This window comes from Leopardus geoffroyi, chromosome E1 (genome assembly GCF_018350155.1).
Source record: "Leopardus geoffroyi isolate Oge1 chromosome E1, O.geoffroyi_Oge1_pat1.0, whole genome shotgun sequence".
Taxonomy (NCBI): Eukaryota; Metazoa; Chordata; class Mammalia; order Carnivora; family Felidae; genus Leopardus; species Leopardus geoffroyi.
The window spans coordinates 7529963-7556463 of NC_059330.1; the positions used below are offsets into that span (position 1 = coordinate 7529963).

Below are 26501 nucleotides of genomic sequence, written 5' to 3' on the forward strand. Positions count from 1 at the left end.
TCGTGGGGGCATGGGTCTTACATTATAATGGAGGAAGAAAGATGAATTTGAGAAACAGGAGATTTGCAGAGTAGGCTCAGAGCCCTGAAGAAAATATTACAGGAGTGGAAAGGAAGGAGGAATTGGCCACTTTCAAATAGGTTGGATCAGGAGATCCTCTTTGAGGTCACGGCATTGGGTGTGAAGGATCCAGCTACGGAAAGAGGTGAGGAAAAGTGTTCTTGCCCAGCAAATGCCAGAAATGGAAAGTCCAAAGCCTTGAGATGGGAACGTCCTTATGCCCGGGGCCATGAGAAGCCGGAAGTTTCTCAGCTGGAGTGAGACAGGATCTGAGTTATGTTTAAAAAAAAAAAAAAAATCCCTCTGCCCCAAACCCAGAGAATGTACACCACCACCAGCGAGCCCTGTGGGTTTGGGGAGATAAGGATTCGTCCATGCAAGGTCATCAACTCTCACAACTGTTCCACTCTGGTGGGGGATGTTGAGAGCTCACGAGCCCAGGTGAGTGGGGGTGGGTTATGTGCAGGGGCATGTGGGAAAAATCTCTGTACCCTCCACTCAATTTTGCTGTGAACCTAAAGCTGCCCTAAAAACAAACTCTCAGTTAAAAAAAAAAAAATTAAACTAGTTAATTGGGGGGAAAAAAAGTAGAAAATTTTGGTGTAAATTCTGGTGTAGAAAACAGGTTTTAGTGGGGCAAGAGCCAAGGCAGAGAGACCAGTCAGGAAGCTAGCAGAGAAGGCGAGGCGAGGGAAGGAGGGGTGGTGGATGGCATGGGGTAGACGGACAGGGTGAGCAGGGAGAGGGAGCCCATGGGGTCAAGATAAACTTTAGAGGTAGAAGCAAGAGGGCCAGCAGCGGGGAAGGGGGGGCGGGGAGGTGGGAGGCAAAAGGGAGAAATCGGAGATGAGTCCTAAGTGTTGGTCTTGAACAACTGGAAACAGAGGTCCTGTTTATCGAGACGGAGACAATCGGGACGAGAGACCCTGGAGATTATAGTGTTTGCCTTTGTTCTTACAATGAGGGAGGTGGATCTGGGGTTCCAGAATTGTGTGGTGTTCAATAAAATATGCCCCATCTCTTAGGAGTTTTAAGGACAGAGAAAGTACTGGGGGGACCTGGGGGGGGGGCTCAGTCGGTTGAGTGTCTGACTTCAGCCCAGGTCGTGATCTCATGGTTTGTGAGTTCAAGCCCCGCATCAGTCTCTGTGCTGACAGCGTGGAGGCTGGAGCCTGCTTCGGATCTTCTGTTCCCCCCCTCTTCCTCTCTCTCCCCCATTTGCACACAATCTCTCTCTCCCAAAAACAAACAATAAAAACAATTAATTAAATAAATATTAATAAATTATATCAATAAAGTAATTTATTAATATAAATAAACAAAAGTAGTTTACGAGGTTTTTAGAAATCTTATTTTATACCAGGTGATAAAATCTGAACAACTCAATGCCACCTTCACAGAAGCATTTTCTTCTAACGGAAACACAGTTACAAGAACGCTAGACCAGGAGTCTTAGGAAAGATGTCATTCCCACTCAGCCACTAAAAGTCACCTGCCCTTCCTGGGCTTTCACTGATTTACCTGGAAATGGAGGGCTGTGGGGCACCATGTCCTTTCCGGATGTCACATTCCATCAAATGTTGGCCGGAGCGAGATACACTTTTCCGACATTGACAATGAAGGTGATGTGCCCTGCATCCATCCATTTGCATTTTGTGGTTTTGGATTTCCCAGATGCTCTGCAGTGTAGACCATCGCTCTCAAGCTGACAGGCTATGCTGTCATGCTTATTCGCCATGCTGCACAAGCAACTCAGCATGAACGTTGTCGGGGGCCACATGTCCTGGAGAGAAGTCATTTTCAACCAAGAGGGCCTCAAGTCACAAGACTTTCCAGCTTTGATTCACTTTGGGCAGCTGCCGGGAGAGCCTGGAACCACAGAACCGCCCCGTGGGGGGCCGTACTATGTGGGAGGCAGTGGGTTATCAGCCTTGTAAACTCACTTTGTAACAAGCGCACGGCTTTGACTTGACATGAAGGCAAAAATCAGGGCTACAAATGGTGAGCCATGAGAAAGGAGCAAGGCAGGGTGGCTAAGCGTGAGAACAGCCGGCTAGGGGCAGAGTCTGGGCTTCGTTCCCACCGCCCCACTAACCAGGTGAGTGTGTCTTTGGGTAAGTCATTCCGGGAGGCTCGGTCTCCTCAACTGGAAAATGCTGTGTGCTTGGACGGTTCTCTCTCTGGTCTCTTAGCTTGGAGATTCCACGAGCAATTTCGGGGCCTCATGGATGCTGTGGGCACAGCACAAGAGAATAGTATAACAGTATCGTTTGGCCCAATTACTGGACTTGACACTTCCTGTTCATGCCCTGGGAAAGAATTCTCAGGCAAGGAGGGGTGAAGCTCATGGAGGTGCTAATGAAGGGTTTCACCTTCCCCTAAAGGGTCTTTGGGTGAGATCCAGGACAGGTGGCAGCTAGAGGGGAGTGGTGATTAGGAAGGCATCATCAGGTGGTACCTGCAGGGTGAGGTATTGACTTTGCCCTTCTCTGTAGTAGGAGAATGAACAGATGGAGTGCTAGACCCCCACATCTTATTAACTTAACCTTGAATGTGCAGACAGGCAGAAGCATAAACCTGTAACCAAAAATAGCATTTATTATCGATGTCTTCCTTAAAAAAAAAAAGGCAAATCCCATATTATTTTCCTGGGTTGATCATCTCCATGGTCTCTTAAAACATATAGTTGGAACTGGAGGATAGGATTCAGAGAGCGAGTTGTTTTCCCTCTGGGCTTTTTCTTTTCTTTTCTTTTCTTTCTTGAAGTAGGTTTCACGCCCGGCATGGAGCCCAACGCGGGGCTTGAACTCACGACCCTGCAATCAAGACCTGAGCTGAGATGGAGAGTCAGACGTTTAACCGACTGAGCCACCCAGGTGCCCCTCCTTTGGGTTTTTTAAAATGGAAATTAATGGGGGGCCTGAGTGGCTCAGTCAGGTGGGCGTCCGACTTTGGCTCAGGTCATGATCTCACGGTTCGTGGGTTTGAGCCCCAAACGGGGCTCTCTGCTGTCGGCACAGAGCTCACCTTAGATCCTTTGTCCCCCTCTGTCTCTGCCCCTCCCCTGCTCACATGCTCTCTCTCAAAAATAAATTAAAATGTAATGAAAACAAAATGGAAATTTAAAAAAATAACATAAATTTAAAAATAACGAAAATAAAATGGCAGTTAATGATCAGTGTTTTGTCAGTGCAACACTCCTTACCATGAAGTCCATGACTATGTGAGCCATTCTGAGTTCGAACATTCCTAAGTGTCAGCAACCATCCGTGTCCTGGAAGCGTTTCATGTGGGAGATGATGGCTCTATTAGGGGTTTTATGTGCTAACCCAGGGCAGAGACTAGCTATTACTTCTTGAATCCTGCTATATCTCCTGTTTATGTATTCAACAAATATCAACGAGTATGTCTGATAGTCCATGCACTCTGCTAAGGACTGGGGACAAAGTGATATGGTACCAACAAGTCCCAGCTCTCTCCTGCTTCTTATGTAAATTCGAATTCCTCTGCTATTTTTCAAGTTCCCCTGTAACATGGCTCCAGTCTATCAACTCAAGCTATTTTCTACTATTCGTCAACCTAAATGTTCTACCCCACTCTGCTGCTTGTCCCCACACATTATATATACACCCCCTCCCCAGCATATAGACAAATAGAATACTCATTTCCCCGTCTTTCATTTCTCATGTCTGTCTACACCAGGGATGACTCTACCCTCGTCCATGTACTTCTCCAAAACCTACTCCTATTTCAAGGCTTAACACAAATCCACCTTCTCTGAGAAGTGCTTTGTGAACACACGAGTCCAATCCAATGGCTACTTCCTCCAAGGTTCTGTTCCCCTTGACCACACATCTCGTTGACCATTTTCAGACACCCATTTTTTTCCTTCTCTTTTTGTGTGTGTTGACTTGATCGGCACATGTGAATTCTAAAATTTGACCCCAGAAAGGTCAACCATATGGACACCTTCGTTAGCCGCACGAGATTTGAACAGCGTTAGTCTCAAAGGAAGTTCTCAGTTACTTCCTTGGCTCATCACATATTTTGTCTGCAATCAAGATATGCTTCTACAGAGATGGTAGAATCACAACCATATGGCAGATGTTTAGAACAACAGGCTTTAACTGACTGCATTTATTTGAACCTTAAACATCCCAGACCTTTCCCTTCACTATCACCATTAAAACTACAAAACATCAAAGGATATCATACTTGAAAATGACACGTATCTAAAATATCTAACTACAACTTACTACCTTTCTAACTTCAATTACTACATTAAACTAAAAATCAGAGTATTTAAAATTTTTTTTTAATGTTTATTTATTTTTAAGAGAAAGAGAAAGAGAGAGAGAGAGTGAGTGGGGAAGGGGCAGAGAAAGAAGGAGACACAGAATCCAAAGCAGGCTTCAGGCTCTGAGCTGTCAGTACAGAGCCCGATGTGGGACTTGAACTCATGAACTGTGAGATCATGACCTGAGCCGAAGCTGGACGCTTAACCAACTGAGCCACCTAGGTGCCCCTAAAATTAGAATACTTTTAAGGACTGTCTCTTCTCTACTGCTATGCGATGTCATCTTGCTCTTAAATTGAGTAGCCATATATGAGTATCCATTTCTCAACTTCCATTTTATTTTACTGGTCTATTTGTCTGGCCTTATCTCTATATTGCCTGGTTTTAATTACTGTACCTTGATTGTATAATACAATCTTCAGTAGAATACATCTTCCTACATTATTTTTCTTAAAGAATGTACTTTTGTTGGTCTTATGCATTTCCAAATGAATTTAGAGATCAGGTTGTCAATTTCCACAAAGAAACCTGCTGGTCCTTTCATTGGAATTGCACTAAATGTACAGATCAACTTGGAGATAATTGGTATTTTCACAACATTGGGTCTAACCTTGCATGAGCATGATATATCCTGTTATTTAGGAATATGATAGCCATATGGAAAGAAAAAGTAAAACATGATTCCTTACTTCACACCATATACACAAATCAGTGCCAGGTAGATTTAAATTCTAAGTGTGGAAGATAAAACAATACAGCTTCTAGAAAATAATATCAAAGAATTTTTTATGCTCATGGACTAGAGCAGGACTGCTTCGGCGGGAAAAAAAGCTAATCATAAGAGAAATAAGCAACAAATTGGACTTCACTGATGTTAAAAATAATAAAAAGACACAATGAAACAGTGGAAATATAAGTTACCAAATGGGAGAAATATTTACAAAATCCAACAATAGGACTGTACCCAGAATATATGAAGACCTCTTACAACTCAATATGAAAGAATATAATATCTCCTCCCAAAAAACTAGGCAAGAAACTTGAAGACGCATTTGACAAAGAACATTAAAATGGCCAATAAATGGGATGCCTGGGTGGCTGAATCAGTTAAGGGTCCAACTTTGGCTCAGGTCGTGATCTTGCAGTCTGTGAGTCGGAGCCCCACTCAGGTTCTGTGCTGACAGCTCACAGCCTGGAACCTTCTTCAGATTCTGTGTCTCCCTCTCTTTGCCCTTCTCCTGCTCTCTCTCTCTCTCTCTCTCTCTCTCTCTCTCTCAAAAATAAAGAAACATGAAAAAAAAATTTAATGGCCAATAAATATAAATAAAGGTGCTCAATGTCACATTCATCAGGGAAATGAAAATTAAAAGTACAATGAGACACTAAAGCATACCCACCATAAACACTAATATTACCAAGTTTGGGCAATAATGTGAAATAACAAAAACTTCCATACACAGCAGGTGGAAATGTAAATTAGCAAATCACTTTAAAATCTTGTTTGGGGGCGCCTGAGTGGCTCAGTCAGTTAAGCGACTGACTGTTGATTTCGACTTCGGTCATGACTCAAGGTTTGTGAGTTTGAGCCTCACCTCAGGCTCTATGCTGACAATGTACAGTCTGCTTGGGATTCTCTCTCTCTCCCTCTCTCGGCCCCTCCCCTGCTCTCTCTCTATTCCTCTCTCAAAATAAATAAAGAAATTTAAAATTATATATATGTTGTTTGGTATTACCTACTAAAGTTGAACATATGTATGATCCATGACTTAAAAATTCTACTCACAGTCATATATCCAGTGTGCACCAAAAACCAAACACATACCAAGAAGAGCAGCATTATTTTTAACAGTAAAAAGAAAAAGGAAAGAACCCTAATCCATCAAATTCTATCAACAATAATCTAGATACATAAATTATAGTTTTTTACTCCTTAGAAAACCACGCAACAGTGAAAATGAAGGGATCTAATTCTACATGCAAGACCATGAATGAATCTCACAAAAAGTGTCGAGCAAAAGAAACCAGTAAAACAAACAAACAAACAACGGGGCGCCTGGTGGCTCAGTTGGTTAAGCGTCCGACTTTGGCTCAAGTCATGATCTCTGGTTTGTGAGTTCGAGCCCCGCGTCAGGCTCTGTGCTGACAGCTCGGAGCCTGGAGCCTGCTTCGGATTCTGTGACTCCCTCTCTCTCTGGCCGTCCCCCACTCTCACTCTGTCTCTCTCTTTCTCAAAAATAAATAAACATTAAAAAATGTCTCAAAACAGACAAAACCCGCAGAAGATCATACTGGGTAGTTTCATGTATATGTGGTTCAAAAACAGGCCAAACTAATCTATGAGGGGGTTGGGGGGAGTAAACAGTACTTGGAAAGAAATATGAGGAATCTTCTAGGTAACACCCGGGGTGGTGATTACTTCGGTGTGCTTATTGTGTGGTATTTCATCAAGCCGTATGTGTGTATTTGTGCACTTTTTATATGTATATTTCAATTAAAAGAGGATTTTAAAAACCAGATAAAATCTACCAATGCTACTTCTGAAATTGCGTATAAAATACAAATTCAACTAATGTCCTAAGTTTCAGAAAAATCTAAAGCAATATATAAAAGAAGAAGAACGCCTAGGGAGAGATTGGTGTCTTTTTTATCCAATGCCATGAGTTTTCCATTTTTACTTGGTTAACCCATCCTTTCTTTGTCACCCACTGCTGTGCTGGGTCCCTAATACCCTACTGATGGGCTGAGAACACCACTTGGCTGTTTTAACCCAAGTCACTTTGACTTCCTGTGGTCTTGCCCTGGCCAGAGGCCAGGCACAAGTCTCATACTTGGCACACTAGTCTCACAATTGCCCATTTTCAGAGAAGGAAAATCCTTTTGACATTTGGTTTTCTCTCTCAACCTGAAAAATGACTTTTAATCTTCCTGGTTAGAAACTTAAAAAGGCGAGGTGCCTGGGGGGCTCAGTCGGTTAAGCGTCCGACTCTCGATTTCGGCTCAGGTCACGATCTCACGGTTCATGAAGTTGAGCCCCACATTGTGCTCTGTGCTGATATCGTGGACCCTGCTTAGGATTCTCTCTCTCCTCTTTCTCTGCCCCTCCTCCTCACTGTCTCTCTCTCCCTCAAAAATAAATGAACATTAAGAAAAAAAAGAAACTGAAAAAGACTTCAGAAAAATACTGTGCTATTGTTACTTGCCCTTTAATTGCTATGATTTTTAACATCATATTGATATCCTCTGAAATCATCAATTAAACCAGAGTTTGAGATTTCAAGACTATGTTGGCTTTTAGGTTTTTTTCATTAATGGCACTTTTCTCATGGGCTAAATTCTTTTTTTTTTTAATTTTTTTTTTCAACGTTTATTTATTTTTGGGACAGAGAGAGACAGAGCATGAACGGGGGAGGGGCAGAGAGAGAGGGAGACACAGAATCGGAAACAGGCTCCAGGCTCTGAGCCATCAGCCCAGAGCCTGACGCGGGGCTCGAACTCACGGACCGCGAGATCGTGACCTGGCTGAAGTCAGACGCTCAACCGACTGCGCCACCCAGGCGCCCCCTCATGGGCTAAATTCTAACTAAATTGCTCTGTCTCGGCCCTTTCTGTTCCATGCGTTAGTTGGCCTGTCCATGCATAATATAGCACACGCTCTCTTAATTAATGCAACTTAAAACAGATCTTTATATCTGGCAAGGCAGAATACCCACCTTCTCAGTGTTCCATCCCTACCCCAGTAGGAAGTCACTGCTGCCACTGTCATCTGGTCCTCTCTTTGGGGGAGGAATAGGATTCATAACCAGCCATTGAAGGGGGGCCTTGTGACTTGTTCCAGTTCTGATTGTGAACACAGGGACATGTGTTACTTCCAGGCCATTATACTTAACTGTCAGTTTGAGACCCTCTACAGGTCTCTTTTATCAGTCAAACAAACAAAGCCAATCATCAACGGGCCATGTTGCATCAGAAATAGGTCGTTGCTGTTTTAAACCACTAAGGACGGAGGGACTGCATGTTCCTGAATCATAATCTAGCTTATTCTGACCAATACACACAAAACCAATTGATGTTTTCAAGAATGTCTGGATATTCTTTTCTTATTGGAATTTCGGGCGGAATTGCAGGAAATCTGAAGATTCATTTTGGAAGAGTTGACATCTTCACAATATTGAATCTCCCTGTCCAAGAATGTGCTATGACTCTTCACTTACTCCAAGTCTTTACCTATTCAGAGTAAAGTTACATAGATTTCATGGAAAAGAATATAAAGTGAAAGTTAGGCTGGGCATGTGTTTCTCTTTACTGATTATTTATATTTGTTATCAAAATGTGAGGACATTTAATCACCTTTTAATGGGTCATCTTGGCAAATTTTCTTGATTGTCCTAGTAGCTTTGAATCGAGTCCCTTAAGTTTCCCATGTAGAGGGGCGCCTGGGTGGCTCAGTTGGTTGAGTGTCTAGCTCTTGATTTCGGCTCAGGTCATGAATCCCAGGGTTGTGGGATTGAGCCCCACATTGGGGTCCATGCTGTGCATGGAGCCTGCTTAGGGTTCTCTCTCTCTCTCTCTCTCTCTCTCTCTTCTCCCCTCTGCCCTTCTCCCCTGTTCATGCACTCTCTCTCTCTCTCTAAAATAAAAAAAAGTAAAAAAGTTAAAAAAGTTTCCCATGTAGAAAATTAATAGTGCCAGATAATGGTAATTTTCTCTATTTTTTCCTACTAATTAATATCTCTTTTTTTCTATTTCCTATCTTGCTATGTTGATGAGAATTCTAGAATAAGATTGACAATATCTATGTATGTGGATTTTTTTTTCCTTTTGTTCTTTGTTAGAGGTCAGCAAGCTTTTTGTTCTGTAAAGAGTCAAATAGTAAATATTGTTAGCTTTGGAAGTGATTCTATTTCTGTCACAACCACTCAACTCTACCATTGTAGCATGAAGGCAGCTAGCTATACACAATAACTAACAAATAAACATAACTGGTTTTGGCCTGTAGACCATAGTTTACTGAACCCTGATAACATTTTAATGACAAAGCTTTCAATGTTTCACTATGACTATGATTTTTTTGGCCATTTTAAGGAATAAAACTTCAATTATAGATTGATGAAGTTTTCTTTTGTTTTTTTGGAGGGGGGTTGGTAATCCTTTCCTTTTGGACATCAAGATCATTACATTAAATTTTTTTTTACATATTAATTGCATTAACTACATCTAGAGAATATTCTACTTATTACCTAATGTTGAACCATCCTTATATGCCTACCACACACTTAGTCATAATAAATTATTTTTATTTATTCCTGCATTTTATTAACTGCCTGTTGACCAGATCTCCACAATGTACCAGGAGCTCTTCCAGAAGCAGTAAATATAGCAGTCAATAAAAGTCATGCTTCCATGGAGCTTAGATTCTAGTGGGAGGACACAGATAATAAATAATAAGGGACACACAAGTATGACAGGTGAAGGATAATGAAGCAGAGTGAGTGACAGGCTAGCATGCTACTTCAGAAATGGGGGTTCAGGGAAAGCCTCTCTGATCAGGTGACATTTAAGGACGTGGGGGGTGCCATCTAGTCAACCAAGCAATGGACATACTATACTAAAAAAAAATCTCCGGATAGGGACTGAAAGGGATGCTGGGAGTACACAGTAGAAGCCACTAACATAGTCTTGCCTGGGCCACAGGGTGCCCAGACATTTGGTCAAACATTATTCTGAGTATGTCTCTGAGGGTGTTCCTGGGTGACTCACGTGAGTCAGTAAACTGGATAAAGCAGATTGCCCTTCTTCTTTTTTTTTTTTTTTTAAATAAAAAGTTTATTTATCATAGAGAGAGAGTGCACGCACGCCATGGGGGAGAGGGGCAGAGGGAGAGAGAGAGAATCTCAAGCTCAGCGTGGAGTCCAACCCAGGGCTCCATTTCATGACCCTGGGATCATGCCTTGAGCTGAAGTCGAGAGTCCAAAGCTCAACCAATGGAGCCACCCAAGTGCCCCTGCAGACTGCCCTTTCTAATGTGGCCAGGGTTCATCCAATCCGCTGGAGATCTGAATACAGCCACAAAAAGACTGAGTAAGAGGGAACTCCTTTTGTTCCTGTTGCCTGACTGCCTTGAGCTGGGTCATCTGTCTTCTCCTGCCTTTAGACTCAAACTGAAACATATCGGCTCTTCTTGGGTATCTAGCCAGTTGGCCTTCTGACTGGACCCTCCACCGTAGACTCTCCTGGTTGTCAGCCCTTCAGATGGGGATGAGAACCACACACTGTCTCTCCTGGGTCTCCGACTTGGCAACTGCAGATCTTGGGACTTCTGAGCCTTCCAAGTCCCATGAGTCAATCCCTCATAATAAATCTCTCTCTTTCTTTCTCCCCCTATACCCACACACCACACGCATTCATTCTACTGGTTTTGTTCTTCTGAAAATCCCTGACTAGTACAATGAGCAGAAGAGAGAAATGTTCCATAACGGCATGACTTACAGTCTCAAAACTGGGAGTCAAGGGCAGTTTCAAGCAAACGAAAGTTCAGCAGGGCTGAAGCATGTGGGATACATGAGTTAGAGCCAACGACATTGAGCAACGTGGAGACACTGAACTGGATTTCATCATATACCAGGCATTTTAAGAAGAGAAATTCTTCAGGCTAAGGCTCTGGCTCAAAGCAAAAAGAAATTAAAGCATAATAGGGGCGCCTGGGTGGCTCGGTCAAATAGCCCACTTCGGCTCAGGTCATGATCTCGCGGTCACTGAGTTCAAGCCCCGCGTCAGGCTCTGTGCTGACAGCTCGGAGCCTGGAGCCTGCTTCCCATTCTGTGTCTCCCTCTCTTTCTCCCCTTACCCCGCTCACATCTGTCTCTGTCTCTCGAAAATGAATAAATGTTAAAAAAAATTTTTTTCAAGCATAATAAAAAGGTGGTCCCTCCCCCCAAAATTGTAGCCAGATGGGGAAATTTTAAAATGTTCTTTTAAAATTAGTGTTGGGCCAGGGGTACCTGGGTGGCTCAGTCGATTGAGCGTTCGACTGCTGCTCAGGGCATGATCTCCCACTTTATGAGTTCGAGCCCCACAACGGGCTCTCTGCTGTCAGAACAGAGCCTGCGACGGATCCTCTGTTCTCCTCTCGCTGCCCCTCCCCCACTTGCACTCTCTCAAAAATAAATAAACAATTAAAAAAAATTAGTGTTGGTTCAAAAGGCACATGAAAACTTCAATTATAAACTTTTTAGAAATTTAAAAAATATAAAGGATAACAATCAAAGCCCCCCAAAAATAAAAGGTGGGGGGGGGGAGCCTTAGGTTTATCAGAAAACAAGAAAGACTGACAATAAAATACTCAATTCTAGAAGTTTAAAAAAAGTTGAGGAAAAAACCCCAACAAGGATAAAGAGCCTCTCTTCCTGCCGTTCTCTACATAGAGAGCTCTTCTCCAATATCTTCCTGCCTCCTGCAGGTGACTTCTGTTCAAACGCCACTGACCAGAGCTTTCCCCGAAGCTCAACTCTAAAATGGCATGATATCCTGTCACTCTGTCACTCTGCTTTGTTATCCTTCATTTGTCATACTCCGTGTGTCTTTGTTACCACCTGTACGCTCCCCCTAGAACATAAGCTCCGTGGGACTAGGGACCTCGGTCTGTTTTGTCCCCTGCTGCACCCCCAACTTCTAGAAGCGTGCCTGGCACGTGAGTGCCCGTGGCAGGGTCTGCGACCAGCCTGTTGACATTTTGTCCCCTATCGAGTATAAGGCTTGACATTTGGCAGACACAAAATAGATATTTATTGAACGTGTGTTATCGTGTTTCACTGGAGATTTAGAGAAATCAATATTTTGGGGAGTACAAAAACCTATATACATAGTTATTAAATCAAATGTAATAATTAAAATATCCCACTCATCTAGGGGTGCCGGGTGGCTCAGTTGGTTGAGCGGCCAACTTCGGCTCAGGTCATGACCTCACAGTTCATGGGTTCGAGCCCCACATCGGGCTCTGTGCTGACAGCTCAGAGCCTGGAGCCTGCTTCCCATTCTGTGTCTCCCTCTCTCTCTGCCCCTCCCCCATTCATGCTCTGTCTCTCTCAAAAATAAATCACATTAAAAAATTAAAAAAAAATTGATACCAAGATTGTATCAACTGTTTCTCATCTATAATATATCTCAACATGATTTTTTTTTTTTGGCACATAAAGTTTCATGACTCTTTTCTTGTTTTGAATTTTTCATTAATACCACATAACCCTTTTTTTCCCCACAAATCACAAATGCTTTTAGTCTTAAATTCCGTTTTGTGTGATAGTAAAATCATGCACTGAGTTTGTTTTTTTCATTTTCCTGAAATACTGAATATTTTCACTCTTTGTGCCGTGTTACTTTGGGCATCTCTACTACAAACAGCTAGGATTTGCCTTTCACTCGATCTGAAAATTCTTTTATCTTCTGCTCAGAAGTTTAGCCTATTCTCATCTTTTTCAAAAAATATTTATTTTATTTCTTTTGAGGGAGTGAGAGAGAGAGTAGGGGAGGGGCAGAGAGAGGGAGACAGAGAATCCCAAGCAGGCTCCACACTGTCAGCACAGAGCCCGACGCGGGGCTCGAACTCACGAACCGTGTGAGATCATGACCTGAGCCGAAGTCGATGCTTAACCAACTGAATCACCCAGGCCCCCCCCCCCCCCCCCCGCCCATTCTCACTCTTAATGTGACAACAGTAACCCTGGTCATATCTTTGTTATCACGTTATACGCGTTCTATTTCACGAGCATCTTTGTACTAGGACATCTTTCTAAATCTAGCTCTTTCTTCTACGTGGCCTCTCTATGCTCCTCCTTTATGGAGGCCACAGTGTCTGCCTTGGCAAACAGAGGGCAGCTGAGAGTCTCTGATGGAGAGAAAACCCGGTCTGCCCTAGCTTTCCCCCTGGCTGAGTTGTTCCTTCATTTCCTAGCACAGATAAGCTATGGACCCAGCAGGAAAAAAAGGGCTCCAAGGAGCTGATGCCCGTTTCTTGTTGGTCCCCTCGTCCCCGACACCCACATCTGCTTGAGAGGCTTATGCCAAGCCTCTACCTACACTGATTTCCCAGGATGCTCAGTGGCATGAAGGAGCTGCTTGGGCAGCCTTGCAGGAGCCAAATGTGTGCATCTCTCCCCTGTCTGCTGTGGTAGGCTGAAATTGGCCACAGCAGGAACATTGACACGGTGCATCACATCAGGGCTTTGTTTGTCCGGAGTGCTGGTAAACCCTTCTCCGCTCACCACTCATCCCTGCCAACACCTGCCTTTTCTAAACAAGGGGAATGGAGACTTTGTTATCCTTCGTGGCTTCCTCTATAGTGTGCCCAGATACTTCAAACTTTTAACGTGTTGCTGAAATTCCATCCTCATTTCCAGTGCTGATGAGGCATTTCCCTGATTTTTTGTGTGTCCCCTGGGTATTTTAACATGGTTTCTGCATGTGGGGTAGGGATGGACCCCCGATCTCCAGTTATCATCTGTTTCAGAAGTCCCTGTGACGTGTCTTCATCCCATCATCCATGCAAAACATGGGCAGATTTATGCAGGTCCCTGTTTGCTGCCTTAATTATCACCGCTCCGCCAAATAGCACTCGCTCCGCCACTAATGATTCTAATCTAAGCTGGGAATTGATGTTGACAAAACACAAGCTGTTTAGTTTCTGCAGAGGCTGATCAAATCTCCTATGGAAAACAGAGGCTTTACTAGATATCCATAATCGAAGCCCCATTGATTGAGGAAAAATCCAGCAGATACGCAGGGAGGTAGGTAATCAGATTCTCTGAGAAGGTAGGAGGAACTATTCAAGATTACGAATATATCATGGCCATTATATCACTGAGTTATCAGGTTGTCCCTTAACTAGATGTACATGCTCTGTGGAGGTCCCCCCCCCCACCAAGGCTCATTGTTAAAATACCTCATTTAGGGCAAACTTGTCAAGGCAACTGGGTATGTTTTAGGACTTAGAAAGGAATACGGTTAGCATGTGAGGCAAAACCAGAGAGATTATGGCCATTTTGTAAATCAAGAAGACTTTATAGGAGGAAATAGGGAGCCATTGAAGGTTTTTAAGCAGGAAAACAATGCAATAAAAGTTGTAATTAAGGAAGATTAGTCTGGCAGTGTTAGGGCAGGATCTATATTAAGACCCTTATATGGGAACAGAGATAGAATTAGGAATGAGTTAAAAATAAAAAACAAAAAGACAGAGAGAAAGAGAGAAAAAGCATCAAATCTCTTCTACTTTTAGTAGGCACTTAAGGTAACACATAGACTGGGAAATACTCAAGAAGTCTTGCAAAGCTTTCTCAGTTCATTAAGTTAAATTGCCTCTTTGCTCTCACTTAGTATTCATGAATGCCAGAACTAGTCCTGTGTTACAACACAGGGAGTCTCCAGGCAGCCCGGGGACCTCTCGAAGACTCCTTTTCACGCCGTTTCATTGTTGCAGGGAAATGAGCACCGTTAGCCAACAGCCCACATGCAGTGTGAACCTCCCACTGTCCTCTTTTCTGGAGCAGCTGAAATCTCATCCATTCTTAAGGGAATAAAGGAACCGGAGCCCAAGCCTGTTAACTCTCATTCAAGAGTCATTAGACGGCCATAAAAATTCAACAAGCGTACCAAGATGACTGGGGGTTCTTGCAGGCTTATGGCAGGAAAGAAATGGTATCTGCCATGGGTAATGGTCAGTGCTCATCCTTGAGACAGATAGGACTCCAGCTGAACCTTTGGTTGTCAAAAATCGCTGTTCCTGCCTGGAACACCTGTCCCGCGTGCCCACATTATCTGATTCCTACACAGGATCCAAGCAAAGCCTACCCTCCCTGGTGAATCCTTGCCAGCTCCTTGAGTTCACAGCCGTCCTTGACTTGAGCTGGAACAGGTTTTCCCTGCAGCACAAAATGGCATTTGGCTGATGTTTCCTGGACGGCTATTTATCCTTTCTTGCATGAATTTTCTCTCTAACTGGATTATCAACTCCTTAAAGAAGGAACCATGTCTGACACGTCCTCCAAGGTCGGTGGCATAAGAAGACAATGCAGGTGTGGAGGTTAAGCTCACTCAATATCCTTTATTCCAAATTAGGCTCACTGTGGTGAGTTCTCCCAAGCCCCAAGCCCAACCATTTATCCCTCAGTCTCAATAGTCATCCGTGGCTACTCTCTTCCTAAAAAGATAGAGGCGATACAAATTAAGTTCCCATAACTTCCTTCCTCTGTGCTCTATGCGTTTTCTTTTCCTCCCCCCGCATTTTCAGGGGCAAAGCTGGTAACTTCCTTTTGGGATCTGCTTTTGGAGTCACCCTGTCTTTTACCCCCCACATTTTCAATCCGTCCCCTTCTGCTACAAGGGGCGCCTGGGTGGCTCAGCTGGTTAAGCGTTGACATCGGCTCAGGTCATGATCTCGCAGTTTGTGGGGTCAAGCCTTGTGTCGGGCTCTGTGCTGACAAGTCGGAGCCTGGAGCCTGCTTCAGAGTCTATATCTCCTTCTCTCTCTGTCCCTCCCTTGCTTGTGCTCTGTCTGTCTCTCAAAAATGAAGAAATGTTAAAAAAGAAAAGGAAAAAAAAAAAAAAAAGAAAAGGAAGGCCCTCCTTCTTCCTCGGCACATCCTGGTTCTTCCCTCTCCCTTTGCAGGGGCTACGCCATTAAAGCGCCCTTCACGCCATTCTGTTTCTCAGCCCCTTTCAGAGAACCTGCCCAGGGGCATCTTTCTATCCCACGTTCCTTTTGCAATGTCCAAAGGAATAGAAAATAAGGGATAACATAATTTCAAGCCTGGAAAACAGGAAAGGTGGCCTGGAATCCCTTCTGCTCCATAGATACGAAGGAAAAGGTGTTCTGGGCAACAAGTGGACAGTATTCCTAGAAGACCAAATTATACCCAGTAGGAACATTGCAGAGGAAATGAAAAGAATTCTCCCTAAGAGGAAATACACGTCCTATATACATGTGGAAAGACTGAGCATAATCAGGAATCAAAGCAAAGCCCATAAATGCACCACTGGACTACCATATTTTACTTGATAAACTGACAAAGATACAGAAGGAATACTTCTGGTATTGTTGAGCCTATGAAGAAGTAACGAGAGGTCTATTTTTCGAGTAAAAATTCTGTGCCTAGAAACTTAACCTAAGTAATCAAGCACGTGTACACACACATATGAATAAAAATATTTAAAATGTCGAAAAGTTAAAAACTGCTAATAAGAAAGGGATTACGTCAATGATAATAGCCCTGTTGCAGTCATCGTAAATTACGATTTGTGTATGTTCGTTGACATGGAAAGCTATTCGTGGTGTACTGTTTTCTAAAATCAACAGATTCCATGTTACTCTATAAATAATGTTCCATTTCTGTTTACATAACAACCTAAATGTATATTTGGAAGACAATTTATAAGTAATAAGTGTTTATCTTTGAGTGGTGGGTTGTGGATGACTGGGTTTTGTTTTGGTTATTACAATTTTTAGTTTGTTTTTTCTACAATGAACAATACTCTGTATGATTTAAAAATAACATTTCTGTCGGGGCACCTGGATGACTCGGTCGAGCGTCCGGCTTTGGCTCAGGTCACGACCTCGCGGTTTGTGAGTCTAAGCCTCACGTCGGGCTCTGTGCTGATAGTTCAGAGCCTGGAACCTGCTTCGGATTCTGTGTCTCCTCCTCTCTCTGCCCCTCCCCTGCTCATGCTCTGTCTCTCAATAATAAGTAAACGTTAAAAAAAAAAAAAACCACACTTCTGTCTATACTGTATTCACTGAAATCTTTGGATTTGTTCTTCCTTAGAAAAGAGTGGCGGTGGCCTCTTCTTCTTCTGCTCCTTCTTCTCCTCCTTCTCCTCCTCTCCCTCCTCCTCCTCCTCCTCCTCCTCCTTCTTCTATTACTTCTTCTTTCACCTTCCTGCAACATTTCATATAGGTGACTGTATAAACTCCTTTTCCATCTTCTTGGCTTTGCATTATTTTGTTTTTCTCCATCTGTAACTCTCTCCCCTAGCTGATTTTCCTTTACATTGGCGTGCCACCATATTGCACCATCTACCTTTTTTTTCTCTTCTCTTGACCTAGATGATTTACACTACTGCCTATGCACACATAACTCAAACATCCGAATCTTCACAATTCCAGCTTACCTCACAAAATCCTAGTTCCAAATACCTGCTGGACTTCCTAAGTGCAGTGTTCATTCTGTACCTGCTATTTTCAGGGAACGGTACCTAGAGATGACACCACAGTGACAGAGGGAGCCCACCTTTGAGGAACACACAATCTCCACTTGGAGTTTCTAATTTCAATATATTTAACAACAAATGTGTCTCCTCACCTTTTCCTAAATCAGTTCTTCTTCCCCATGTTCCATTTTCTGTTACCAGCACAACTAGCATTGTAGTTACCAGCCCCACCTGTTACTCCCTTAACAAGTGAGGGGCCTGCCACCATAGTAGAACTCAGCCTCAACATATATTGGAGTTACCTAGGAAGCTTTAAAATATACCAATGCTTGTTTCCCACCCCCCCAAGAGATTTTATTTAATTAGTCTAGAATGTCACTCCAATTTAGGAGTTTAACATTTCCCCAGGTGGTTCTAATATATAGCCAGTGTTAAAAGTCACTGTACCAGAGAAAGGTCAGGACTTCATTACTGATTGCATGGTGAAAGGAGAATGGTCAAACTTTTTTTAGTACTGTTATTTCCTAGTAATAATGCCCGAATTCACTATCTTTCCCTTGGATGGTCGAAGCTGAATTGGCTTTCCCAGGAAAGTCAACTCTTTATCCACCTCAGCTCCAGCCTTTATAACATTTCCAGAATGTATGGAGAGAATATAATCATCCTGCCATTTAGATACCTCCATGCTCTGACCTGGACGGATCTTTTCAGTGTTATTCCACATTCAAACGTCAGTTAAACGGGACTGCCCGTTGCTCCCCAGTGTCTCTGTCCTGACTTTGCTTTTGCCCCTGCCATTCCTTCCACCTTGACTATCCTTCACTCCTACCTGTCAATCACAATTCCACCAATCCATTAGCTCTGAGGATTGATGTCTAACCAGCCTTGATAACACAACCCCCACCTCCAACCACTGGAGCAACTTCTCACTCTCCTAAACTCCAAAGCACCTCTTATTATACTTAATCAGTCCTGTCTTATGGAAAAGTTATGTAGATACATATCATATACTTCCAATAAGATGTGAAGGTCTCTGAGAGCAGAAATGAAATGCCCTTCATCTCTATTTGGAGAAATAAGGAAGTTAAACATGATGGCTCTAGTCATCCTGCCTGACTTTACGTCCAAACTGTGCCACCTACACACAATGTGTGTGACACTTAGAGAAACAATGGACCTCTCTGAGCCTCAGTTTCCCCCTTTACTGAATGAAAACAATATGACCTCTCAAGATTGTTATGAAGGTAAGACAAGGGAATCTGTACGAAGCATTTAGCACACCAATTACTCCAAAAGGCAACAATAATGGTGACCAGAATTTGGGGGACTAAAGCATGTCAAGAAAAATATTTAGTTATGAGGCTGACAGAATCTTTGTATAGTAACTAGATGGAAAATAAAAGCTCTCAGATTTGAAAAATGTTTATTACATCTCCTAACATCACTCCCTAGGACAACTCATGGTATTACTAGGGTTTTCAATTATTCCAGACAGTCAGTCCTGCTTCGTGATCGTATGTAAATTTCCCAGCTTGGTGCCATCTCTAAGATTCTAAACTTCATTCTGCAATGACAGCTTTTATTCTGAAAACTCTGCCACTCAGAGACTCCTGTGTCCTAAATGCCATTTCTTTGTGGAATGCAACATTTTTAATCGAGTAAAACAGTGATGAAGAACATGTCAGAGATCCATGCAGGATAGAATCCATTTGAGAAACATGAAATCCTGCTGTTAAGACTCCAATCAACCAAGAGAGCAACAAGCTATTTCTATCTAGCTGGCTGATAGCATTACAGGCTCTGGATCTAAAATGAGATCTACATTAAATGTAATTCATCTTCTGAAAGGATAAATAACAAAAGCGTCCTCTGCATGCAACTGAGTCAAAGACCAAATGCTGGGCAGACAGTTGGGTAAGAGAGTGTGAGGACTCATAGAGTGTGGATTTCTCAGGGTTTCATGGCAAAATGGTCACACTGCTTCCTAAGCCCACGTGACATGCCAACAACTCAACAGAGTAATTTTGTGGGGTGAGGCTGCAAACCTATGGGTCATCTGAGCTTAGAATGCATCTGTAATTTCCTTATCATCAATCTCTCTCTTCGTGGTGGAACCTTTCCATTGGCATTTACGCATGTCCAAGTCCCTCTTATCCTTAAAAATAAAAACCCTCTCTTGGTCCCATTTTCAGTCATGATCTCAAGGTTCGTGAGTGAGAGCCCCACATCAGGCTTTGTGCTGTCAGCGGGAGCCTGCTTTGGATCCTGTGTCTTCCTCTCTCTCTGCCCCTCCCCTCCCTCTCTCAAAACAACAACAACAACAACAACAACAACAACAACAACAACAACATAAACATTTACTTTACATCTTCTACCCGGATTCTCAAAAGCTCTTCAAAAGCAACATATTCCAAACTAGCTGTTGCCTCAACTACGTAAGTGATCACACCGGAAACCCTTGACCCTTCCCTTGCCCTCCTCCACCATAATATGTGCAGGGTCCATGTCAAGAGTTCAGCTAAGCTACTCCATGGTATTGCCTCTGCACCCATTTGTGTGGCCACATGGCCTGCAGGGACTTTAAACTGCCACTAGCCCCACAACTACAATCGTGTGCCCTAGATAGCAGCCCACAGAGTCACAGGTAAATCTAAGTTCCAGATAGGACTCCCCTAACAACCTGGTCTACCCCATCTCCAAGGGCCTTCCTCTTGTACACACCGTAGATAAGACTCCCATGGAGCTTATACAAACCCTTCTCTCTTTGGTTTGAATTGACCAATCTGGACTTAGCTTGGGCATCCCAAAGCACTCCACCCACAGACCCTAATAAGGGGATGTACCCCAGGTCCTGCCTCTCTGTCTGCATCTGCCTTGACCTCCCCGTGTGGCCCCTCGAGGTATATGTGTATTTCCTCCAGGACCTGTGAGGAGTACACTTCTCTATTTCAATTTCTCTTGTGGTCTTTTGTTGAACCTCAGCTCACCATCTAGCACCCTGTGCTCTACTTAACAAATGTTAATTTAACAAAGTCATAATAGCCAAAAATGAGAATATATGAATATGTGTAACTTTTATGTTTATGTAAAGAATCAGTATCATACTTCACTCATGTTTGGTCTAGACGAGGATGATAGGAATTGTTTAATATAGCAAAATATTCCTCAGTCACCATGTGCAACTATCAGGAAGACCACACTAATCGACGACTATTCCAAAACAATGCAAAACAAACAAGAGTGTGCTGAATACTACGGAGAAATTACGCTTTATGACAAATAATTCATGTCATTGATGCTATAGATTAGACAAAGATTTTGACAGATTAATTAGTCTTCTCTTTCGCCTTGGCATTCCTAATGCTCAAATTCTCCCTGCGCTGGAAAGTGTTGTTGGCTGCAGCACAAGCCAAAGGCCTCCACGGCATTTAGACACATCCATTTACAGGACTCGAGATGAAGGGATGGAGAGAAGCATTTCTCTGGGGTCTGAACATCCTTGGTCCCGAAAGCAGATGCTTAGAGTTACGGTCAAGCAATTTGCCTGGGCTAAGAGGGACCCACTTGCTTATTAATAAATTCATTTTTTGTGTGTGAAAGTTTGTCATATGTGGGGTTTTCAGAAGCACAGACTGGCAATTTTTTTTTTTCTGCAATGGCCCAAATGGTAAATATGTTAGGTTTCATGAGCCAGATAGCCTCTTTCACAAATGACTCAACTCTGGCACCCTAGTACCACAGGAGCCACAGACAATACGTAAATTAATGAGTGTAGTCGTGTTACAATAAAGCTTTATTTAAAAAAGACAAACAAGATAGGGGTCAGACCTGGCCCATGGGCTGCAATGTGCCAACTTCTAGTGTCCAATGTAAAGCCCAAGGTAGTGGCCCCTTTGCCCGAGGCAAAGTCTTGATACTGGACTTGAGGATGAGTAGACTCAGACACGCAGAGAGAAGAAAGGGGGTGCCCCCATGAGGGTTTACCCAGTAGCAGAAATTGGGGATGCATGTAGCCAACTTAGCAGACAGAAGTGGACTAATGTGTCTCTAAAGAATGGGGGGAATAGACTTGGAAGGTTAAGTGGGGGCAAGATACGGATGCCTCGGAAGGTTGTACTTGACCCTGCAAGCAAGAGGGAAGCTGAAGGTCACCTGTAAGGTGTAGAAGGCCCACTTCTGAAGGTGTGCAAGGAGAAGGCAATTACTGTTCAGAGGATGATATAGAGCCGATTTCTACCATGGAATAAGGTTGAACTCCATCATCTCAAAGGGCCCCTCCATCTTGAAAATAAATATATTAAGTGAAATGAGCCAAAGGTGTACAGTGTTTAAAAACACAAAGGCTCAGGCCTTGGGCTCAGCCCTCATCACCAACATGTACTAGCCATGTGTCCGTTCTGACCCTCAGTTTCCTCTTCTATAAAATGCTGAGAATTATTGTAAAGGCACACATAGTTGGGCACCTGGGAGGGCTCAGTTGGTTAAGCGCCCAACTCTTGATTTCAGCTCAGGTCATGATCTCAGGGTTCTTGAGTTCAAGCCCTGCATCGGGCTCCATGTAGACAGTGTGGAGCCTGCTTGGGATTCTCAATCTCTCTCTCTCTCTCTCTCTCTCTCTCTCTCTCTCTATGCCCCTCCCCTGCACTCCCTCTCTCTCTCTCTCAAAATAAGTAAATTAATTAAATTAAAAAGAAAGACACACATGGTAAGATAGGTGAAGAAGTCCCGGTGCTGTGCCTGGCCTACAGTGGGTATTCAGGAAATGGTCACTGGGAGGTTCAAAGCACAGCTTTGGTCAGGCTAGTTTGACAGGACCTCTGATTCCACTTCCACAATTTGTTTGCACACTGATTTTATTTTTTCAAAGTGCTTCCAGATTAACCATCTTCTTTGGTCCAGTACACAATACCATGCATTAGGTACGCACTGAGGAGTTTAACATCATCACAAGCAGACCCACTGCTTGGAAAAGAATGTAGCACCATCTAGATTCCTCATGGTCTAAAAACCATTTGGGAGGTCCTTCAAAGCTAGCAAGGCAGCCTATAAACCAAACAGGCAACGTACTCAACTTATCATCCTGGCACAGGTGAAAAAATGTCCAGGTGGTTTTATTTCCCAGTTCTGGCCCTGCCTGTCACTGGGCAAGCTGCTTTCCACATCTGGAGACAGAAACGAGCCCTCAAAAGTCACTAGAATGAGTTCTTGAAATGAACGCTATCTCATTCATCTTTGGGTCCAGTTCGGGACCTAAGTGGGCAGTGGTTGGGAGACCCAAGAGCACAGGCTGTGGAATAAGGTAGACTCAAGTTCATGCCCAGGAGCAGGCCAATGTTGGCAGGGAGCCCTTGAGCAAATGCCCTAACCTCTGGACGCCTTGCTCCCCTCTTCTGTGAACGGGGCCACCAAACTTGTAAGGCAGGTGAACATCAGTGTTCATGTATACAAATACCTGCTCCAAGACACTGTAATAGATAGGAGCTCTTAATACTGATGCTGGTCCTCAAGCCCATGACTTAGGGCAGTTTTGCTCAAAGTGGCTCGTCTTTGCAGCCCCCTCAGATTCACCTGCTGGTATTTTAAGTTTAAAATTCAGATTCAGAACTCCGTGCAAACCTTCTGAATCAAATTATCTAGAGAGGAGCCTCTCTGTTCTGCCTTTCTAGCAAGCTTCCCAGGGAATCTGGATGAACATTAAAATTTGAGTGTAGAGTTTGATTTAGGGTTTATTTGAAGGAGAAATGTACCCCGCCCCCATGAAACCATGTCACCCAGCTTTTGCTTATCATCATTGGGAAGTTGGGGTGAGAAGCCTTTGTTTAGTGGACAACAGTAGCTTGAAACAATAAACACTGTTAGAAAGACAGGTACCTGTAGCTTCTCTGTGGCTGCAAAGCCTCTGGAGACCTGCGCAGTTCCCCTGATGGATGGTTGTTCAGGCAGCAGGAAGCCCAGAGGGTCTTTTGCCCTCCCCGCAGCACAGACAGTCAATGAGCTTCCCTTGAACAAGGCCACACGAGCTACACACACTGGTAATCTCATTTCCATAAAGCATCGCCAGCCAAGGTTAGTGTGCAAAACACAGAGATACCCCCTCTTCCCTTGACCTTCATGGAGCCGTGGTCCTTAGAGAGAGGCAATGATGCAAAAAAGCAGAGCCCAGCAAGGGTTCCAAAGCATAACAGCACAACATTTTTAGCAGAAGTTTCCTGAAATGATAAAATTTCTTTGCAACTTTTTTTTTTTTTAATGATGGACATAATTACGGGAAACCTAACATCATCAGGAGGCTGAGCTTTTAATGCTGCCCTTTTGAAAAATGTCTGTTTTCAAAGGTGAGAGCACACGGCAGTGAGGTTAATACCATTGCTATTTCTCCTCCATCTTGGAAGCTCTGAAGCGTCCAAGAAGACTGTTAGAGCAAGAGAATAAATGTTGTGTGAATTTTCCATGAACTACTCTGGAAGCAAGTAGGTCGGGACTTCAATCTCTCTAGACGTGTACATATCTAAGGATTAGTAACTATGGAGGGTCAATTGATTTACTCAGAGTTCAGAGTGAATGGGTCCTATTCTTACTGACTCCTAAATCTGGTGTCGCAAGACCCTGAAACTTTCCCATCCATCTGAAAGGGTTGAATACGGTGGCATTTGGTCGTTGTGACGGATGGGAGGTGTTTTCTGGTGGCAGTGAAAAGCAAAGTGAGAAGAGAGATGAGTCTTTTAAAGTGGCCCATTTTCAACAACTTTGAGGCGTCAGGTGGGCATGGCATCTGTAAGAGTATGGTGATGAAACATCAGGGGAAGTGGTGTGAAAGGGAGGTCAGCGATTTCAATGAGAGTTTGAGTCACGGCGGTCCGACACAGAGATGCACAGAGAGGAGAGCACAGCTGAGGCTCTGAGAAGGTGCTCACCCCCCATCTAAACGCCCCCCCCCACACAAGCTGGGCATCCTCACCACCATCAGAAGCTAAGAGTGACGCATCTTTACAAGGGCTTGGTACTCCTGGTGTAAAAGCCCCTTTAACGACTGGCTGAGGGTGTGGGTAAGGGGCCATAATGGGAGAAGAGGTCAAAAATTTTCAAAATAATTAATCTCCCGTCACTAAACATTTAAACAGAAGATGACAAATATTGGAGATGGCAGCATCACAAAAGGACTCCTGTCCTAGGTGGAAATTCAGAGGTGTTTGCCACTATAAAGATTTGATAAGCTCCCTTCATATTTAGAATTCTACCTGGCTCTGTCTGTGCCCCGAAGCTCATCCCTCCTTCTTATATGCTCGACTTTGTGTTCTGGTCTCCACCCTTCCCCACGTGACACCACATGACAGAGAGAGAATTTCTGAAACGACCGTATAGACAAGACTGGTGATCCCATTCTGTTTGCCAGGGGAGTTAGCTTAAAAAGGGGGCATGTGATTCAGTTCTGACCAGTATGAGAGAAGAGGAAGTCTTTGGGGGGGAGGGTCTTTTGTGAATGATTTCCTCATCCAAAATAGAGGAATGCAGAGAAGGAGACTCTCTCCCCTCGACATTGACTTGTCTGGATAAGACATCCGTGGCATTGCGGAAGCTATCATGCCACGATGAGGTCACAACCAACACAACAAAAAAGAAGAGTAGGAGAGATGGAAAACCCATCCAGTAACTGAATTAACTGATCTTTTTGTCAGGTGACATAATAAATTTTCCCTGTTACTTAAAACAAATTCAATAGTCAGGGATGAGGTGGGGGTGAGGGGGGCATTGTTTTTTTCAGCTTAAAGAATACTAACTGATGCAAATAGTAACATTCTCAGATCGATGGTCATCCTTTTCATTCCGTATCTTCCTTTCTTGTGACGTGGTCAACCATTAAGAGGACAAACACACAACACCAAATGGGAGTAATGAAGAGAATAAAGTGGCAGTCCCTCTGTAAGACTCTTCTGGAAAGCGCAGCTTTGCCCTTACCCAGTCTTACAAAATTTAATAAACATCTAATAAAAACGACAGTAGCTAACAATAGCTAACATCTACTACTATGCGCATACCAGGCGCAGTGGTAGGAAGGTTACGTCAATTCTCTCTTTTTAGTCCTAACTTTCTAGCTACTTACTCACACAGCAGTTTTGCAGACAATAAATTTTCTGGGAAATACTGACAGTCATCCTTATTAATCACAGAGAATGAACAACAACCTTTCATTTGAATGCTTGATGAGCAGTTTGTTCACACCCCTTCTGACACACCTTTGATTTTTTCCAACGTTCCAGTGTGTTAAAATTAAAGCTGAGAAGAGGCACGGTGACAGAATCTTGACCCAGCCCACATCTTCTTACCCTCTTCCGTCCCCTACACATTCACAGTGTGTAACTATTTTTTGAAAGGGGAGTAGAAATTATCCCGTTGTTTTAGTGTAAAGCTTTGCTATTCAAAGTAGAGTCTGTAAACCAGAATCGCCTAACGGCTTGTGATAAATGCAAAATCTCAGGCCCCACGCTGGCCCTCCTGAATCGGAAACCACTTCTGGGTGATCAGAATGCACGTTGAAGTGTGAGAAACACTGGACTAGAGGACACACAGCCCTCTGAGGAAAGGAAGGAGGTAGGGACTGCTTAAAGTTAGCAGAGGGAGCCTGAGAAAAAATCACGGAAGCGGCAGCAAGGGGCTGCTGGGGGTCTACGTGGGATTTCTGGGCAGTGTTTATATGCGTCTAGTGGTGCGTCTCCTGGCACAAGTCAATCTAGGTGCTTTGGCTTCCAAATAACAGAAGACTCATGCTGGCTTAAACATCGGTATTTACACCAAAAAGCTGAGGGAGACACTTCTGAACGTAAACACAAAATAAATCAAGAGCAAATCAAATTCCCCACCCAGATCTAACCTCAGCCTGGAGCAGAGTCAGCCTATCCCAGTTTAGGGCAATCAACACTTGCTAATCTGCAGAGCAACTTGGAGTTTGTGC

General features: G+C 43.5%; 1 long non-coding RNA gene across 9 annotated transcripts in view; it reads right to left on the reverse strand.

Annotated features, from left to right (window-relative positions):
- LOC123603040 overlaps positions 1-26501 on the reverse strand; it is a 244679-nt gene that overhangs the window by 46658 nt on the left and 171520 nt on the right. For 3 of the 9 annotated variants that reach the window (XR_006714697.1, XR_006714699.1, XR_006714698.1), the window contains one exon: positions 1582-2637. The exons of 3 other annotated variants lie outside the window; for them this stretch is intronic. This is a non-coding gene — a long non-coding RNA (uncharacterized LOC123603040). Of the gene's footprint in view, positions 1-1340; positions 2638-26501 lie in introns of those variants that run through there. 3 more of the 9 variants (XR_006714701.1, XR_006714705.1, XR_006714700.1) reach the window with 3 other exon arrangements.